Genomic DNA, 15,026 nt, shown 5'->3' with positions numbered 1-15,026 from the left:
ACTTGGCTGCCAATCCCAGTAGAGCAGCTCTCCCGCAACACAGAGCTGTGTAGAATTGAGGGACTGTCAAATGTTTTTTTCTTTCTTTGAGACGGAGTCTCGCTCTGTCACCCAGGCTGGAGTGCAGTGGTATAATCTCGGCTCACTGCAAGCTCTGCTTCCGGGGTTCACGCCATTCTCCTGCCTCAGCCTCCCGAGTAGCTGGGACTACAGGCCCCTGCCACTGCGCCTGGCTAATTTTTTTGTATTTTTAGTAGAGACGGGGTTTCACCGTGTTAGCCAGGATGGTCTCGATCTCTTGACCTCGTGATCTGCCTGCCTCCGCCTCCCAAAGTGCTGGGATTACAGGTGTGAGCCACCGCGCCAGGCTGAGGGACTGTATTTTTCACCAGTTTCCTCATCCAGATACTATATACCTTATAAGAGTTGGAAATGGAGGAACGGACACTGCTGCCACCCACTCATATCGTCTTCTGTAGCACGGGGCTGTGAAAAATCGGATGTGCCAATGTTTACCAGCTTCCCAGTCTACCAGGTATAGCTCTCCTACCCAAGGAAATTGAGGGATATGGGATCTAGCACTCAACTGTTGCTGAATAGAACAGCTTTTCCAGAACACAGAGTTGTAAATAAACAGGGGCAGTCCCTAACTCAACTGCCACACCTTCATGAAAGAGTCCATAGATCTTATTAAATAAATATTCCTCAATAGGTAGCAAACCCCATGATGAATCTCCAGACTCTGAAGAATTGTCTTTGCTAATTTTGACCCATTTAATTGCTGTCTCTCTGGGTTTCCTCCAGGTCCTCATATCTTATTTACTACGGTGAGTTTTAAGAATGTATACTTTCTTTAATTTAAAATTTCAGTTTCCTAAATTTAAGAATTTAAGAAAACATTAAATAGTTACAGAATCTGAATCATCTGTTTTATAAATTTTTAAGAAAGAATTAAGTTTATAAAAGATTTCCACATCTTTGATTCATATAAATTTACAATACATCCTAATATAAAGTTTATATAATACAGTATATATTTTATATTATATCATATAAATCAAAGGTTATAATGTAACCTTTGTAATCTAATTTTTAATATTTACATATATAAACTATCTGAAATTTAAATGTTATTTCATCATATAAAGTATGGTTTGATTTGTTTCTTATGTTGTCGTTACTAATTAGCCAAATCTCCAGTACCTTTTTAAATATAATTTCTGCTTACTATACACTTTTTTTGGTTTATTTTTGGGGGTTTTCTGAAGGGAGACAGTCTCAGTCTGTTGCCCAGGCTGGAGTGCAGTGGCATGATCTTAGCTCACTGCAACCTCCACCTCCCGCCACCACACCTGGCTAATTTTTGTGTTTTTAGTAGAGATGGGGTATCGACATGTTGGCCAGGCTGGTCTCAAACTCCCGGTCACAAATGATCTGGCCACCTCAGCCTCCAAAGTGCTGGGATTACAGGTGTGAGCCACCACACCCAGCCTCTGCTTACTATACAGTTTTTAACATATATATGTGTCAATTACTAGATTTTATTCTGTTAATAGATCTAATCTTGACACACTATTTTGATTGCATATTTATCACTTACTTTAATATTTGGTAGTGCATATATTAAACCTCTTATCCTCTCTATACTGATGTTATAGCTGTTATTATAGCTCATCATATTATATAACTGCAAAATCATTTCATCAGGTAGAACCAAAAATGCACTATACTATTGACCTTACATAACTGATATAAATTGAGGGCACTCTGATATCTTTAAATCCTGATTCTTCCTACCTGAGAATAGGGTAGATAACTACTTAATTCTTTTGTCCTTTACTAAATGTTTTGCACTTTTTAAAAAGAGATCTCCCAAGTTTCACTTAAATAAATTTATGTTGTTATTCTGAAAGGCATTTTTTCCTTTATATTTTTGATAGTTATTGCTATCTGTAAGAACTCTATGAATTCTTATATATGAGAATTCCCTTATTGAACTCTATTTCTACTATTAGACCTCAGGGCCTTACAATCAATTCTTTTAGTTTTTCCAGGTAACCAATCCTACAAATTAAAAATAATTATATTTCTAATATATAATTAATAATCCATAATTATAAATAATAAGTAAGAATTACATGATTACTTTTACAGTTTCCATTTCTTGTATTATATTACTGACTAAACATTCTAAGACAAAACTAAATAATAATATTGACCTGCATTATTAGTAGGCATATATTTGTCACAGGGATGATAACTCTCCAGCATCCCCAGCCCAACGTGGCCTACCTAGGCCAGCCTCAAACCTAAAAATCTCGGAACAGAAACTATTCTCTTTCTTACCTTGCTAGGTATCCAGTGGTCTTCCTTGGGGTCATCAGCATGCTGGGATATATCACAAAAGCATCTTCCCTAGAAAACGGAATCAAATGGAGTATGATATTTTAAACCACCAAATTGGCACAAAACTACCTCAACCTATAACTAAATGACTATCAAGCAAGGTCTCAAGGCACAGACAACATGATTTTGATTCTCAAAAAGTCTGGCCAGGTGAGGACTCCAGACACATACTTTGTTTGGCTTGATTAGGTAAGCGAAATACATTCAGTGTTTTGGTTCTTTCTCAGAGTAACTCCCATGATAGTTCCTCTTGTCTAGTCAACTGGCCTCAGCATTTCCCAGCTTATGGATTTAGTATGAGGTCATTCAGTGTCAAGGTTTCGGAATGTGAACTTCTAAATCCAAGGCCCTCCCTCCTTAGCTTCACTATTCTGGGCTCTCACAACCCAAAATCAAGTATAATACTCTTTTCTGACCATCTTGCTTCACTCCTTTCCTTTTAAATTGCCTTAAGCGTCTATATACTTATTGAAAATGAAATTACCCTCAGTATTTTAATAATAAATAGGGAAAATAAATGCAAATTTAATGTTTGTTATGTGCGAGGTACTGTGCTAAGCTATTTACAAACTTTATACAATCTTCACCACAACCCTATAAAATAGATTCTGTTTTTTATTTCTATCTTACAGGTAAGGAAATTGAGACTTATGGGGTAAAATGTACTTTCAAATATTACTCTACTCTTCCTTTAGTTTTTTACAGTTAGTTTAAATATTTGCATTAGGTTTAGAATACTTTCCTTCATACCAAATATATATCCTTCTATTACTGTTTCACAAAACATTTTCTTCATACATTGAAATTGAATTTCACAAATGCCTTTTAGCATACACTGAGATGATCACAAAATTTTTCTTTCTATGATCTCTTAATATGATGAATTGTTTTAATAAATTTTTTACTTTTACAATTTCTTTGCAAGTCTCAGATAAAGTCAGCATGTGCACAATGTATTAGTATTTTAATATAATGTTGTATTTCAGTCGATATTATTTATTTAGGGGTTTTGAATCTTTATTCCTAAGTAAGCTAGCTATTTTTGCAATTCATAAAATGAACTGGGGAACAATTCATCTTTTTCTAAACTTAGTAAAATATTAATAGCAGATTATTTTAATACAGTCTATATTGGAATTACTATTATTTATTTAGGATTTTTGAATCTTTGTTCTTAAGAGAACTGGCTATATTTTTTATTCATAAAATTTGAATTGGGGATCAATTCATCTTTTCCTACGCTTAGTAACATTTAAAATAATACAGAAATTGCTTTTTTCCTTGAAGGTTTGGGGAAAATTATCCTTAAAATATTCTTTACCTGGTATTTTCTTCAGAGTTAGTTCTTTAACAACCTTCTTAATTTATTTTGTGAATATTCAAATTTTCTGTTCCCTCTTACATTATTTTTAGCACTTCACATTTTCCTTAAGAAAACTGTCCATTTTATTAAGTTTGTCAAATTAATTACCAAAAAAGGTGACTAATGACATATACTTTTACTATTTTATCTCCTACATATCTTATATTGAAATCATTTTCTCCATCAATTGCCCCATTGCTGAGCTTCTACTCTGTGCCTAGCACTGCTCAGGGTGCTGGGTAATTACTAATGAACAAAATATACGGTTCCAGGCTCTTAGGGATCTTATAGTCTAGTGGGCAAGAACAATGGTGAATAAGTAAGAAAATAAAAAAGTAATTTAAAATTGTGGTAAGTGGTATGAAGGCAACAAAATATAATAATAGAAAATATTTGGGGCTCAGGGTAACTCAAATTTAGATTGAAAGGTCTTAGAAGACCTTATCACGGGTCTGGAAGACCCGTGATAAGAAGACCTGTGATAAGAAGACCTTATCACAGACCTGGAAAATCAGAAAGAACCAGCTATTTGAAGAAAATGAAGAGAAAAATTACAAAATATGCCAAGATGGTATAGAACCTGTTGTGTTTGGGGTACTAAAAGAAGTATAAGGTTGCTGAAACATGAAGAATGATGTGGGGAAGGACTCGGGAAGATTCTAAAGAGTTGAGAAGATTTTGGAAGCATGCTGGCTACCTGAGAATTTCTGGAAAGGTGATTAGGTACTGATGTTTTTCAATCAAAAATGGAAATTGAAGCTGAATTTGCAAAGTTCTTTGTGTAAAATGGAAAACAGTTCAGCAATCTATATTCAAGAATGGGACAATTTGTAATAAATATTGTGTGGATCGTGATAGTTTATATATTTGTAAAGATAATAAACTTGACTTTTAGGCAGTTGTAGGTTTACAGAAAAAAAAAGAGCAGAAAGTTTGGGAAACTCCCAATAACACCTTTGTCTTCCACCCTCATTTACTCTCCCACCTCCCACAACACGCACCCCATACACAGTTTTCCATACAATTAACATCTTCCATTAATATGGTATACTTGTTACAACTGATGAACCAAAAGTGATACATTATGAACTAAAGTCCATAGGATTTTACATTAGGCTTATTCTTCATGTTGTACAGTTACATGAGTTTTTAATTTTGTAAATTGTACTTCTATTTTTTCTATTATTTTGAAAAATGTTTTAATTTTTTCCTTCTTTTCAAAGTATTTTTTAAATTTCAATAGCTTTTGGGGTACAAGTGCTTTTTGGTTACATGGATACTAGGCAGCTATAAAAAGAACAAGATCATGTCCTTTGCAAAAACATGGATGGAGCTGGAGGCCATTAGCCATAGCAAACTAATGCAAGAACAGAAAACCAAATGCCACATGTTCTCACTTGTAAGTGGGAGCTAAATGATGAGAACACATGGACACATAGAGGGGAACACAGACACTGAGGCCTACCTGAGGGTGGAAGAGGGGAAGAGGGAGAGGACCAGGAAAAATAACTAATGGGTACTAGGCTTAATACCTGCATTATTAAATAATCTATACTACAAACCCCTGTGACATGAATCTACCTGTATAACAAACCTGCACATGTACCTTTGAACTTAAAAGTTTTTTAAAAAGCATAATCCAGATAGTTGGGGAATAACTAGATGTCAGTGAAATTCTGTGCTGGACCAGGGCTGTGTATGTTATAAAAGAAAGTTTTTGAGACATCTCCAAGAAGGTACATGTAGAAGGTATGTTTGAGAACAATAAAGAACTCAGAATTATCTTTAAAAAAAAAGAAAAGAAAATTTGGCTGGGTGCAGTGGCTCATGCCTGTAATCTCAGCCGACTTTGGGAGGCTAAGGCGGGTGGATCATCTGAGGTCAAGAGTTCGAGATCAGCCTGGCCAACATGGTGACACCCTGTCTCTACTAAAAATACAAAAATTAACTGAGTGTGATGGCACATGCCTGTAATCCCAGCTACCTGGGAGGCTGACGCAGGAAAATCACTTGAACCTGGTAGGTAGAGATTGCAGTGAGCCAAGACTGTGCCACTGCACTCCAGTCTGGGCAACAAAGTGAGACTCTGTCTCAAAAAAAAAAAAAAAAAGAAAAGAAAAGAAAAGAAAACAAAAAAGAGAATTTAAAAAACCATGGTTCCTATCTTTAAGAGTTGAAAGCACAACATTGATTCATAACTGTTTTCTTTCTTTTTGGTACTCTTGTTAAATAATGACATTGATATTTTTTTTCCTAGCAATAACACATTTAGCAATGGAAAATGCTGTACTGCATTAGGAAAATCCAATTGAAATCACATGTTAATTTTGTGAATTGGTTCGAAATAATAGTGCTTTTGAGTATCACTCATCAAGTAAAATCAGACTGTCTCTAAAGCATGACATGTGCAAGGAAGTCTCCTCAGAGTTCACTAATGAACAAAAGGGTATGTAGTACCAGCAATCCTAGCAAAAAAATGGAGTAATTAGAATGTGCTTGGTAATAGCTGACACATAATTACAGCAATCACATCAAAACTGAATGAAAATAAAGGCAAGGAGAATAGAGGTGTAATCTTCACATTAGAAAGAAATAAAATAATAAGTTAAATCTCACGCAGGAAGAAACTCTCTGATGTGGTTTGGCTGTGTCTCCACCCAAACCTCCTCTTGAATTGTGGTTTCCATAATCCCCAGGAGTCATGGGAGGGACCCGGTGGGAGGTAATTGAATCATGGGGGCGGTTTCCCCCATCCTATTCCTGTGATAGTAAGTTCTCACAAGGTCAGATGGTTTCACCAGGGGCTTCCCTCTTCACTTGGCTCTCATTTGCTCTCCTGCCACCCTGTGAAGAGGTGCCTTCTGACATGAATGTAAGTTTCCTGAGGCCTCCCCAGCCATGCGGAACTGTGAGTCTAATTAAACCTCTTTCCTTTATAAATCACCCATTCTCCAGTAGTTCTTCATAGCAGCCTAAGAAGAGAATACACTCTCCTTATTCCAAGTGCACACAGGCAGCACAGAACAGCCCAGACACAGCTGTTTGTGGCTGGTTAACAGCCTGACTATCCTGGGTATGAAACCATTTGCTCCTCCGTTCTGGGAAGACACAAGTCTTAGGGGACAGGCCTGGCTGGTTGGCTTCCTGTTTATTCACAGAATTTTCTTGCCGTAAGGCACATGGTCTGTCCACGCCAATTTAGGACACATGACTTCCACAGGTGATGAGCTGTTCCTCATCTCCTTTGAAATCAGAGAAAGATAAACGAGCTTAAATGTGAACATGTTGGATCTAAAGGGATGAGAAATTGCTTTGACGGAGAGTTGTCTGATCACAGGGATAGGTTACTAAATTAGATCGTGACACTTGAGAAATATTAACTTAATTGAACTGAACTTCATGAGGGTAATCATATATTCAGAAATGATCTTAATATAGCTAGCCAAAAGATAGCAGTTCTAACATACCATTTAAAGAAGGAAGGTGTTCTATGGACGTTACACAAATAATAAGTAATTACACTGGAGAGAGAGAAAAAGAAAGACCCAGAAGTTTAAAAGTTGCAACAGTGAAAAATAATCCTTGTATTTTAACAACTGGCTACTCAAAGTGTAGTCTGTGGACCAATGGCATCAGCATTTCCTGGGAGGCTGTCAGAAATGCAGAATCTCAAGTCCCATCTCAGACCTGCTGAATCAAAATCTGCATCTTAACAAGATCCCAAAGAGATCTGTACGACATTGAAGTTTGGACACACTGATTTAACAGATTCATAGACACTAAAAGGGAAGAGATATTAGAAAAGGTCCTAACTAATCCCCTCATTTTTCAAATTTGAAAACTCACCAAAGTTTCATCTTCAGACAAGATAAATGTCAAATGATCAATTAATGTTAGAGTTAAATCTAGAGCCTGGCTTGGCACAGTGGTACATGTGTGTAGTCCCAGCTACTTCAGAGGCTAAGGCAGGAGGACTGCTTGAGCCCAGGAGTTCATATCAGCCTGGGAAACAGAGCAAGATCCCTCCTCTAAAAGATAGATGAGAGAGAGAGAGAGAGAGACACAGAGAGACAGAGATCCTACACCAGTGTTCTGTTCATGGTCCATTCTATCAGTCAAGAATTTCTAAGAACTTAATAAAAAAATTTTAGACTGCTTTATTAGCCTGTTTCCCACCCCCTCATCATCTAATTTTACATTAGCATTTATATTAGTATTAGTAATTAGTTCCAGATTTGATATCTTTAAAACTTTCTCAGAAATGAATCATCTGTCAAAGAATAAACCTGTTAATAGGACAGATTTACTGAATGCCATGGTTATGCATTTAAAACATCTTCTCTCTTCCAGTTATCACTGATGCAATCGAAGTTATGGTGAGAGATTGCTGGAAATGACTAAATGTGTTTCATTTTAAATTGATAACTTTGTAGAGAGGGTGAAAGGATATTGGAGAGGGAAGGAGGCATGAAAACAAGGAAGGTGGGAGGGGACAGCAGGAGTCGGTGGATGATTCCGCTCTGGCATGCCTGTCTGACATCACTGGCTTAACATTTGTATTTCAGTCCATCGCCTGACTAATAACACCATGTAGTGAAATAAAGCACCCATTCTGGAGGTAATTGTTATGTGGTGGAATATAAACAAGGCCCATTCTGCAGTATATTTACCACAGTGCATATTTACGAGTTGGGTTTAATTAAAAGTCGGGAACACTAGAGCTATTTTTTAACTAGATGCCTATTATCTAGTGTCAAATGCTTGGTTTTAATCATGCATTTTATATCATCGTGACCTAGATCACTGCCTGTGACATATGAGATAGTGTGTTGTCTTTCCTGAGAAGATGTAGCAAGGCTTGATGGATGTTTTCTCATTCCTAACCTCATTACTACCAGCTTCCCATCCATCTAATAAAATGCTATGATAGAGAGTGGGAAGGTGCTATAAATCATAATATTCCAGCCGCTTCGAGCAGATTCATTAGAAATGCTGACTATATATCTCACAAACAGAAAGTCAACACACAAAGTAGGTTGCTGCTTCTTCCCAGGATCAAGGCATCCTGTTCCCTGCCTTACCCTCTCCCAGTGGAAAAAAAGGTTCTTTTTAAGTAGCAAAAACCTGCTGTTTAATGAAAAAGTGGGTAGTCCTCTGTCTTAACATGATTTATCCAAGATAGAATTGATACATACTAGGTTCAGTCTTGTCATACACAATCTGACCATTACTCCTCTGATTGGAAGAGCTGTCGACTTCTAAGTGCTCGGGAAACAGGTATAGTTAAAGTAGTTCAGGTTTTGAAGTTATTGTCACTACTGTTTTTGCCCTGACAAAGAAAAGGATCCTGTATTTTCTTTAAGACTAAGGTAGAATTTGTTGAAGAGATGAGTAAGAGCTCTGACATCATCATTCCTTCAGTTAATGGGGCGTGAAATCCTTGGCTCCTCCTTCTCTTTTGATTACTCATTTGTTCATTCATTGAACAAACATTTCATGTGGACCTATATGGTCCAGACACCATATTAGGTACCAGGTTACAACCGTCAATAAGACATGGCCTTCCCTCAAGGAGCTTGTACATTAGGTGAAAAAACAGAGTGCAATGGGAACACAAAGGAGGAGGTCCTAAACCCATCTGGAGCAGGGTGGTTGTCAAGGAAGTCTTACAGGAGGATTTGAAATCTAAGTTAACTAGAGAAGAGAGAAGGGGAACAGTGTTCCAGAAAGAGAGAGCAGAGCATGTGCAAAGATTCAGAGTTGTGAAAAGGATATCCAAGTTTAGCATAGCTGAGACCAAGAGGTACAAGGAGTGGCAAGAGGAAAAGGAGTTCAGAAGTAATAAAAGACAAACCATGAAGGGCCATGTATGCTTTTTAAGGAAGTTTAAGCTATTCTGAGAGCAACAGAAAAGCGTTAAACACTTTTAAGCAGACCAGTCACATGGCAGGTTTTGCATTTTACAATCGTCACTCTCCCAACAGTGAGGAATAGATGAGGGCAGGGGCAGCAGACAAGAATTAAGTTAGGGAAAATAGCAAAGACAGCAGCAGTAAGGTAGGCCCGAGATGAGAGAATGGAGAAAGCTAGTAGCAGCTGTGAACTATTTATGAGGTACAGATGACAGGACTAGTAAATGATTTGAACACTCTAATCTATCTGGTCACCAAGTCTATTAGTTTTTCTTTTTTTTTTCCAAATGAAGCTTTATTCAGCTGTTTCCATTTGTTCTCTTAGACACTAGGCTGTTCCCAAGACCATAAGCCCTGTGCTGTATCCTAACTGACATCCATATCTGGGCTGATCACGATAGTCTCAAATCCATGTTCTACCACATGGTAAGTTCTCATAGGCCTGTTCTCTGTCCCAGAATCTCCTGTGACTGCCATGTACCTGACCCCACTGTCTACAGCAATAGTTTTTAATCTTCAGTGAATATCTGAATCACTAGGATGCTGGAGTGAAGGGCCTGTGAAAAATGTCAAAAACCAACTTCTATCAAGATAAAATTTCTGACCTAGATATATCGTGGGATCCAGAAATAAATATTTTTGACAAACACTCAAGACACTAAGGTCGGAAACATATTTTGAGATAATGTCCAGGGCTATGGCCTACAAGTCACAGATCTCTACAATTTCTGCACACCACATTGTCCTACAGAGTTGACTGTAACTTACATCTATGCCCAAATCACTTTCTGTTGTGTTCTGGCTTGATTTCTTACTGTAAAAATGACTATGCTGTAATCAACCCCACCTCCATACCTTCAATCATGTTGTTCTGCCTTTATCCTCTGCTTGGCAGAATTTGGTCCATGTGTGAGGGCTCAGTTTCCATATCTGTAAAGGTCAGTGAACAAATTAGACAGTGTTCAAGTTATATTCCAAGCTTACTATTCTATGACTCATTTTAAACCTCATCTCCTCATGAGCCCATCCCTGGTCACTCCAGCCTTCACTAAACTCTTCTTTTTGAACTTGCTCACTCCCTCTTCCCGCCCTCCGCCACATTTAATTATATGAACTAGTTTACAGCTTATCAAAAGCGGTATAAAATTGGGATTAAGAGCACAGAAACCAGAATCAAATTGACTCAGATCAGGTCCTGGCTTGATCATTCACCAGCTGCATGATATTTGGGAAGCTGCCCTCTTTCTAAACCTCAACTTCCTTATCTGTAAAATGAGAATAAAAGTTTCTGTCTTGCAGAATTATTGCAAAGATTAAATGACATTATCCGTTAAAGCAATTAGTATGGTGCTTAGAATTTATTAAGGCATTTCATAAAAGTTGACAAAAATCAGTGTGACAGCCTTGCCTCTGTTTATGACTCTGTTATAAGTAACCTGAAGGCAGGAGGGAAGCTTCTTTTATATCATTGACCACCTCCCCCAGTCCAAAGCCTGACAATATCACCTAGGAGATGGACTGATATTTATAGTATTCAAAAATAAAAAGAGCTGGGTGTGGCAGCTCGCACCTGTAATCCTAGTACTTTGGGAGGCTGAGATGGGAGAATTACTTGAGCTCAGAGGTTCAAGACCAGCCTGGACAACATAGCAAGACCTTGTCTCTGCTGAAAAAAGAAAAACAAAGAAAAGACAGAAAGAAAAAAAAAAATACCCGAGCATGGTGGCCTGCAGTCCCAGCTACAAGGGGGGGCTGAGATGAGAAAATCACTTGAGCCTGGAAGATTCAGGCTGCAGTGAGGTGTGATCGTGCCACTGCACTCCAGTCTGGGCAACAAAGCAAGACCCTGACTCAAGTAAATAAATACATAAATACATACATACAAGTGAGTGTAGCACAAATAAATCTTATTACAGACTCAGGTATGTCACATGTCCACATTTTCTTTGTCAAATTCAATCTGATAACAGCTTCATTCTACTGTACTGAAGAAAATTCAGTGTTAGTCATTATTACTCCTACAAGGAGGAGAGGTCCCAAGGTGTTGTGTAGCACCAGGGTATCCCTGATAAGGGAATTCTCACACTGTTCACACTGGTCCCTCCTGAGATGCCCAGTGAGCCAGTCCATAAGGTTCCTGTAGGTCACAGGCAGCTTAGCTGATTCTCCGCCTTGCATGGAATATAGGAAACTGGACCACATTTGGAACTCCTAAACTCAGGGTACAACTCCCAGTGTTTCCATTGGTCATCACTTCTGAGATTTTGTCACCTCTCCAGGACTTTGCCAGAAGTGGCATATGTACCCCATTCCAAATGGACCTATTATTCTCTTTTGCCATCTCAGCCAAAAGGATGACCCTTCCTGGACTCCCTGCCTTAAAAAACAACTCCCTCTCTTTCTCCATACTTCCACGGCTAATTACACATTAAATGGGGTAATGACTTTAATGAGTTTAAGATTCTGCTCTCAACCCTACCAAAAACAAAAACAAACAAAACAAAACAAAACAAAAATTCTCTGAGGCAGGGGACTATTAACGGCCTGGTCCCCCATGCAAAGTGAGGAAAGAAAAATAAATGAAGGGATCGTAAGCACAAAATAATATTTTAATAAACTATCCCTCCCAAAAAGCCAAGAGGAATCACTTTGCGTCAACACAGAAGGATCAAAGCACAAAGAAAAGTGATGCTGGAATGATGACAGCATATTCCTCTCCTGAGTCAGATGAGACCTTTTCTCTAAAGTTTTGGCCTTGAGAAAAGGAATGGGCCTTTGGTCAAGATTAGGATTCCCTCTGTCTTCTTTCCAAATTTTAGGGAACTTTTGGATTGTTACACTAAGAGTGCCATCCATGCAAGCAAAGCACATCTTGCCTCTTGAAAGAACAAAGGCCCAGAGAGGCCATAAAAATTGCTCATAAGTCTTCTTAGACATCAAAGGACTCTTACCAACAACATGCAGATGACTTAGTGAAAGTAAATCAGGAACATATGGATTAAGATTCTCTTGAAATACACATGGGTTTAGAAACTAGGTGAAGAAGGAATTGCTTAGGGCTAAATGCATCTTGGATATTCTAAATACATGTGTGTGGTTATCACCACTAACATCCGCCCACCCACCCTCACATACACACTTAGAAATATTTGTTGCATGAATTAGAGACCTAGAAAATGTTAAGACTCCTAGACATCACACATCATGGGAGAGTCACACAGCTATTTACCCAAGGTTAGATTAATTCAACAAATGATTTTTCTAATGTTTTCAGCAAAGGGGAAAAAGGAAGGAAAAGTTTATTGTTAATTCAAAATAAACAACAAAAAACTTTTTATTTGGTTTCTGATTTCAAGAATAAATATGTTGGGTTGAGTTTCCCTATCTGTAAAACACAGGAAGTGGAGTGACTGATCTCAGAAATACTTGAAAATGTCTTTACCCTTTGACCTGTTTTTCATCTGCTTATTTTTCCTTGTTCTTCCTTTTCTAATAGGACCATATGCAAATTTTTATAACAATAACAAAAAGACCTAAAAGTTGAGCTTTAACATGTCTCACATACAAGCCTGGCCCCAGGAAAAACCCAAAGTAGGGGGAAAGGAGCCTTGGGTTTCTCACCCACTCCCTTTTTTCTGCCTCTCTTCCCTTGGAACAGCAATACAAAAACCACACCCCAGCAGCTTAAAGCAGCCCATCAGAAAACCCGCACTATCTCTTTCATAAATTAGAAGTACTGTGAGGCTTTTCAGAAAATTGATTAGTGACACATTCAGGAATACTAAGACCTAAGTCTGAAATTATGAGTTTAGGAATTGGAGGGAGTAAGGTAAGATATGTTATTACATATCCTTGTTAATAAAGTGAGAGAAAAAGTTACTACCAGTATCAGGCAGATTAAATATGTACTGAAGACTTCTTTCCAAATCCAGTTTTCTCATTCATAACATTCTGGCGATCCTAAACCTGAATCAACACATTATAAGAAACCCTATTTGGCTTCTGAGGAGGAAGTAAAGACATTAATGTACTAAAACTATTATTCAGCAGCTCTCTAATTCCATTGTGACTATTTTAGTACAATTGCAGTTATTTCACAATCATCCATTTCTAGAGTGTGAATGAAGCAGATAATAATTCAGGTCTGCATTTGAAACTGAAGGTCTAAGCTCTCTCCAAGAGTCAATGATATTATGAGGTTGGTGCAAAAGTAATTACGGTTTTGCCATTTTAATTGTGGCAAAAACCACAATTACTTTCGCACCAAAAGTAATTAGAAAGTATATCAGTTCTAAATGTAGAACTTAGCTTTAACTTAATGACATACGTAAACTCAGACACAGTGGTGACTTCAAAACCATTGACTCTACCAAGATGCATGACCTGTAAGTGATGGTTTCCTTAAACCTGAGAAAATTGCTTCTAACATATGGATCCCAATTACTGTGGATGAAATTTCAAGGCATAAATATTCTAACGAGCTTAAAATAAACTAACATGGTCTTCCCTTTACCAGGTAGACCATGTGAGTTTTTCCCACGATTTACTCCCATACCACCTTGTACTTCCTTATTGTAACACCGAAAACTGTAAGATCTGAGAAGGAAAGAGAGGGTGATTATCTTGTTCTCAATTGTAGTTTTAGAGCCTAGACAGTGCATGGCATAAATAATAAATATGTGCTGAATATACATTATAAATACATAAATTTTATTTCAGAGTTCTGTTACTTTAATTGGTACTAAATAATTTTTGCTAATTCTCCCAACAACCTAGACATCTCTGTCCTTCTAGTTTACAAACATCATAATTAAACATTAGATTTGGTTCCTTTGTGTCTTCAAAGGGCATTACAAGGCATTTATTTTATCCTCTCCATATTTGATTTGAGAGAGCAGTACTAATTTTATTTCATAGATGAAAAGCCTGGGGCAAAATCTTCTGTATCTGGTCCCTTAACAAACACTATCTCTGAATAATAAAAATGAAGGTGGGGCCGGGCTCAGTGGCTCATACCTGCAATCTCAGTGCTTTGGGAGGCCAAGGTGTTAGGACTGCTTGAGGCCAGAAGTTCAAAACCAGTCTGGGCAACATAGGGAAACCCTGTTTCTACAAAAAAAAGAAAAAAATTAGCTTGGCAGGCTACTGTAATCCTAGCACCTTGGGAGGCGGAGACAGGAGAACCGCTTGAGCCTGGTAGTTGGAGCCCACAGTAAGTTGTGATGACACCACTGCACTCGAGCTTGGGCAATAGAGCAAGATCCTATCTCTAAAATAATTAACAATTTTTCTAATGAAGGAGAGAACTGAAGAAATCTTGATTTTTAATTTCATTTGTAATTTCT

At 37.7% G+C, this 15,026-nt stretch overlaps 1 long non-coding RNA gene across 1 annotated transcript; it reads right to left on the bottom strand.

The window, feature by feature from the left end:
* Positions 1 to 426: 426 nt before the first annotated feature.
* On the bottom strand, positions 427 to 14,786 carry LOC126937185 (uncharacterized). The gene is made up of 4 exons (XR_007719678.1): positions 14,698 to 14,786; positions 10,537 to 10,611; positions 2,347 to 2,415; positions 427 to 486 (listed from the first exon to the last, which is right to left on the bottom strand). It is a non-coding gene; the product is annotated as an uncharacterized LOC126937185 (long non-coding RNA).
* Positions 14,787 to 15,026: the final 240 nt, after the last annotated feature.

The sequence above is a fragment of the Macaca thibetana genome, chromosome 15, assembly GCF_024542745.1.
Source record: "Macaca thibetana thibetana isolate TM-01 chromosome 15, ASM2454274v1, whole genome shotgun sequence".
NCBI classification, from domain to species: Eukaryota; Metazoa; Chordata; class Mammalia; order Primates; family Cercopithecidae; genus Macaca; species Macaca thibetana.
This window is presented reverse-complemented; position numbering and strand designations above follow the sequence as displayed.